Raw genomic sequence first — 6,000 nt, forward strand, 5'->3', positions numbered from 1 at the left:
TTGTGTTTAATCACTGCAGGAATGCCTGCCTGATTATTCACCCACATTTCAGAGGTGTTCTATCACTGCGGGGATGCCTGCCTTGATCTTCCACCTTGGTGGCAAGTACCACTTCCCCTGGGTGGCAAGTACCGCACCCCCTCCCCCCATGTCTCTATCTCTTTTCTTTAAACTTACCTTTTTACTATGGGCAACCTTCTGCCCTCCATTCCTTCTTCTTCCCCCTTAGCCTGTGTTCTTAAAAACTTAAAACCTCTTCAACTCTCACCTGACCTAAAACCTAAGCATCTTATTTTCTTCTGCAATACCGCTTGGCCCCAATACAAACTTAATAATGGCTCTAAATGGCCAGAAAAGAGCACTTTTGATTTCTCCATCCTACAAGATCTAGATAATTTTTGTCATAAAATGGGCAAATGGTCTGAGGTGCCCTACATCCAGGCATTTTTCACACTTCATTCCCTCCCTAATCTCTGTTCCCAGTGCGACTCATCCCAAATCTTCCTTCTTTCCCTCCCACCTGTCCCTTCAGTCCCAATCCCAAGCACCGGTGAGTCTTTTGAATATTCCTTTTCTACCGACCCATCTGACTTCTCCCCTCCTCCCCAGACTGCTCCTCCTCAGGTCGCTCCCTGCCAGGCTGAATCAGGCTCCAACTCTTCCTCAGCCTCCACTTCCCCACCCTACAACCCTTCTGTCATCTCCCCTCCCCACATCCGGTCAGGCTTACAGTTTTGTTCTGCGGCAAATACTCCCCCATCTGCCCAATAATTTCCTCTTCAAGAGGTGGCTGGAGCTGAGGGCATCGTCAGAGTGCATGTTCAATTTTCTCTATCAGATCTTTCCCAAATTAATCAACACTTAGGCTCCTTCTCGTCAGACCCCCACCAAATATATACATGAATTCCAGTATTTAATCCAGTCTTACAATTTAACCTGGAGTGACTTAAATGTCATTCTAATTTCTACCCTCTCCCCAGATGAAAGGGAAAGAGTTTTTTCTCTAGCCCAGTCCCACACAGACACCCGCCGGCATCATGAGCCAGGCCTTCAGGAAGGCATTAGAGTGGTTCCCCAAGAAGATCCCCAATGGCACTATCAGGCAGGTTCCTCAGTTATAGCTAGGTGACATTACATGATTTCCTGCCTAGTTGAAGGGCTTAAGAAGACAGCATACAAATCTGTTATTTATGACAAACTTAAAGAAACTACCCAAGGTAAAGACAAAAACCCAGCCCAGTTCATGGCCTGTTTGGCGGCAACCCTTAGACGCTTTACAGCCCTAGACCTTGAAGGGCCAGAAGGCTGTCTTATTCTTAATATGCTTTTTATCACCCGGTCAGCTCCTGACATTAGAAAAAGGCTTCAAAAATTTGAATCTGGCCCTCAAACCCCACAACAGGAATTAATCAACCTCGCCTTCAATGTGTACAGTAATAGAGAACAGACAGCCAAGCAGCAACACATTTCTGAGTTATTTGCCTCTGCTGTGAGACAAAATCCAGCCGCACCTCCAGCACACAAGAACTTCAAAACGCCTAAACTGCAGTGGTCAGGCATTCCTACAGGACCTCCTCCCTCAGGATCTTGCTTCAAGTGCCAGAAATCTGGCCAGTGGGCCAAGGAATGCCTGCAGCCCAGGATTCCTCCCAAGTCATGTCCCATCTGAGCAGGGACCCACTGGAAATCAGACTACCCAGCTCACCTGGCAGCCACTCCCAGAGCCCCTAAAGCTCTGGCCCAAGGGTCTCTGACTGACTCCTTATCAGACCTGCTAAGCTTAGCAGCTGAAGACTGACGTTGCCCGATCACCTTGGAAGCCTCCTAGACCATCATGGATGCCGAGCTTCGGGTAACTCTCACAGTGGAGGGTAAGTCTGTCCCCACTCCACATTACCTTATTTTCAAGCACTTGTTTCCCTTTCCCCCATAACCATGGTGGGTATTGATGGCCAGGCTTCTAAACCTCTTAAAACTCTCCAAATTTGGTGCCAACTTGGACTTTTTTTTTTTTTTTTTGAGACGGAGTCTCACTCTGTCACCCAGGCTGGAGTGCAGTGGCATGATCTTGGTTCACTGCAAGCTCTGCCTCCGAGGTTCATGCCATTCTCCCACCTCAGCCTCCCAAGTAGCTGGGACTACAGGCACCCGCCTCCTTGCCTGGCTAATAAGCACTCCTTTTTAGTTATCCCCACCTGCCCAGTTCCCTTATTAGGTTGAGATGTTTTAACAAAATTATCCGCCACCCTGACTATTCCTGGATGAGCCACATCTCATCGCCACCCTTCTTCCCAACCCAAAGCCTCCTTCACGTCTTCCTCTTGTATCCCCCAACCTTAACCCACAAGTATGGGATATCTCTACTCCCTCCTTAGCAACCGATCACACACCCATTACTATCCCATTAAAACCTAATCACCCTTACCCCGCTCAGCACCAGTGTCCCATCCCACAACAGGCTTTGAGGGGACTAAAGCCTATTATCTCTCATCTGCTACAGTATGGGCTTCTAAAGCCTCCAAACTCTTCTTAACATTCCCCCATTTTACCTGTCCAAAAACCGGACAAGTCTTACAGGTTAGTTCAGGATCTGTGCCTTATCAACCAAATTGTTTTGCCTATCCACTCTGTGGTGCCCAACCCATATACTCTTTTGTCCTCAGTACCTTCCTCCACAACTCAGTATTCTGTTCTTGATCTTAAAGATGCTTTTTTTCACTATTCCCCTGCACCCCTTGTCCCAGCCTCTCTTTGCTTTTACCTAGACTGACCCTGATACCCATCAGTCCCAGCGACTTACCTGGGCTGTACGGCCACGAGGCTTCAGGGACAGCCCTCATTCTTTCAGCCAAGCTCTTTCTCATGATTTACTTTCTTTCCACCCCTCTGCTTCTCACCTTATTCAATATATTGATGACTTTCTACTTTGTAGCCTCTCCTTTAAATCTTCTCAACAAGACACCCTCCCACTCCTTCAACATTTATTCTTGAAACCATTATATAAACTCACAAAGGGAAACCTAGCTGACCCCATAGATCCTAAATCCTTTCCCCACTCCTCTTTCCGTTCCTTGAAAACAGCTCTAGAAACTGCTCCCACACTAGCTCTCCCTGACTCATCCCAATACTTTTCATTATACACAGCCGAAGTGCAGGGCTGTATGGTCGGAATTCTTACACAAGGACTGGGACTGCACCCTGTAGCCTTTTTGTCAGAACTTGACGTTACTGTTTATGCTGACCCTCTTGTTTGCGTGTGGCACCTGCCACTGCTCTAATACTTTTAGAGGCCCTTAAAATCACAAACTATGCTCAACTCACTCTCTACAGTTCTCATAACTTTCAAAATCTATTTTCTTCCTCACACCTGATACATACACTCTCTGCCCCCTCCCCCAGCTCCTTCAGCTATACTCACTCTTTGTTGAGTCTCCCACAATTACCATTGTTCCTGGCCCAGACTTCAATCCAGCCACCCACATTATTCCTGATACTACACCTGACCCCCATGACTGTATCTCTGTGATCCACCTGGCATTTCAACTTCTGTCACAACCTTCCATAGTCTTTCTAATGACTTTCCTGCTAGCATTACATATCTATCACAAACTTTATCAGTCCTTTGGGACCAGGTCGATTCCTTAGCCGCAGTTGTCCTCCAAAATCACCGAGGCCTTGACCACTCACTGCTGAAAAAGGAGGACTCTGCATATTTTTAAATGAAGAGTGTTGTTTTTATTTAAATCAATCCAGCCTGGTATATGACGACATAAAAAAGCTTAAAGATAGGACCCAAACACTCACCAGCCAGGCAAATAATTATGCTGGATCTACCTGGGCACTTTCTAACCGGGTGTCTTGGCTCCTCCCTATTCTTAGTCCCCTGGTACCTGTTTTTCTCCTTCTCTTATTCAGGCCTTTTGTCTTTCGTTTAGCCTCTCAATTCATACAAAACCGCATCCAGGCCGTCACCAGTCATTCCATATGGCAGTTGCTGCTTCTAACAACCCCATGGTACTATCTTGTGCCCCCAAATCTCCCTATAGCCTAAACTTCTATTCCTCATCCTATTATACTCCTTCTCACCTTTAGGACTAAGCCAATGATGAACTCCTGGCAACATCCGGACAAGACCAACCTTCCATGCAGCACCCCCTCCAAACGGCTGTCTAAACATACTTCCAGGCCTGCTTCACCCGTTCCTCTAAACCATAATCTCTTAGGACCTGCTGTCTATAAAAACAACTTACTTCAGGCCTTGTCCTCCAAAATTTTCCCCACCTCCAAAATCAAAGACCTCTGAATTAAAAATCTAAAACACTGTCAAATCCATGCTCACGGTGTCCTCAGGCCTACTGTTATAGAAATGACCAGCAATATGCATATACAGAACCAGTTCCACATATCTGGCACTCAGGTCAACATCCAGGACAACACATGGTCTGTCATTGGTTGTTAGAAGGCCTTGGACATTTCTCTCTTGGCCAGTCCCAACTTATTTCAGGAGACAGGGACTATTGTACTTATTATTTTTCCTGTATAAGGTCTGCAATAAGGACTATTGAACTCTTCCATTCAAAACACCACTCACACCTTTGGGAAAAAGGTAATATAATAGACTTTTGGCTCGATGCCAGGGGATCCTATTTGTCCATGATGGAAAATGGGGACAAAAGACCTTGGTATATAAAACATTATTCCTACCTTGGCCTAAAAACTCACTGCCACCTACCTTAAAGCTATTATGCTTAATTGCTATTTTTAGATAATTTATTCTATTAGGACAATTCCAAGCTCAAAAATATGCTAACTGATGCCTTGTTAGCCACACAAAATTGTACCCAAAAACTTTCTAGACCAACTCACTATAAAATTAAATTTTCTTTAGGTGTTCATGCAGCCCCTAAGTCATGCCTGAAGCAGCCCTGAAAAACATCGCCCCTGTCCCAATAATCCCCAGTAAAAACTTTTATTTTCTTTATCTTTTCTTATAACTTTATATTTTATAAATAAAAAGACATGAATGTCAGGCTTCTGAGCCGAAGCTCAGCCATTGTAACCCCTGTGACTTGCACATATGTGTCCAGACGGCCTGCAGGAGCCAAGAAGTCTGGGGCAGCTGAAAAACCACAAAAGAAGTAAAACAGCCAGTTCCTGCCTTAACGGATTAACCAGCATTCCACCATTCCACCATTGTGACTTGTCCCTGCCCTACCTTAACTGATCAATCGACCTTGTGACATTCTTCTTCTGGACAATGAGTCTTATGATCTCCCCACCATGTATCTTGTGACCCCCTCCTCTGCTAACAATAGATAATCACCTTTTACTGTAATTTTTCATTACCTACCCAACTCCTATAAAGCAACCCCTTCCCTATTTCCCTTTGCTGACTCTCTTTTCAGACTCAGCCCACTTGCACGCAGTGAATAAACAGCCGTTTGTTCACACAAAGCCTGTTGGTGGTCTCTTAACACGGACACGCGTGACATCTGCTCACCCATCTCTAATACTGCAGATTGAACAGTTCCCTTTAGAAAGCCGTTCCTGATGTTGAGCTAAAATGTCTTCCTGTCATGTCCGTTCATTAGTAGAATCAACATTTTATCCAAACGAGGCTGATTAAACCAGAGGTTTATGCAAAGGTATATGCATCAAAGATAGTGATTTCCTGAGTGGAAGACTTAAATACCAGCTAAGAGTCATTACATAAAGCATGGACCTTTTATCTCTACAGAAAAAAACACTACCTGACAATATTTCAAGTTAGAATTTTGCTTTTTTTTCCCTCAAGTCAGGGTCTCATTTGTCACACAGACTGGAGTGCAGTGGTGCGATCATGCCAGCTAGGTTTTAAATTTTTTGTAGAGACAAGGTCTTGCTATATTGCCCAGGTCGGTCTGGAGCTCCTGGGCTTAAGGGATCCTCCTGCCTTGGCCTCCCAAAGTGCTGGGATTACAGGTGTGAGCCACCTTGCCCAGCCCAAATTAGGATTTTTCT

Source organism: Macaca nemestrina, chromosome 12, assembly GCF_043159975.1.
Source record: "Macaca nemestrina isolate mMacNem1 chromosome 12, mMacNem.hap1, whole genome shotgun sequence".
Taxonomy (NCBI): domain Eukaryota; kingdom Metazoa; phylum Chordata; class Mammalia; order Primates; family Cercopithecidae; genus Macaca; species Macaca nemestrina.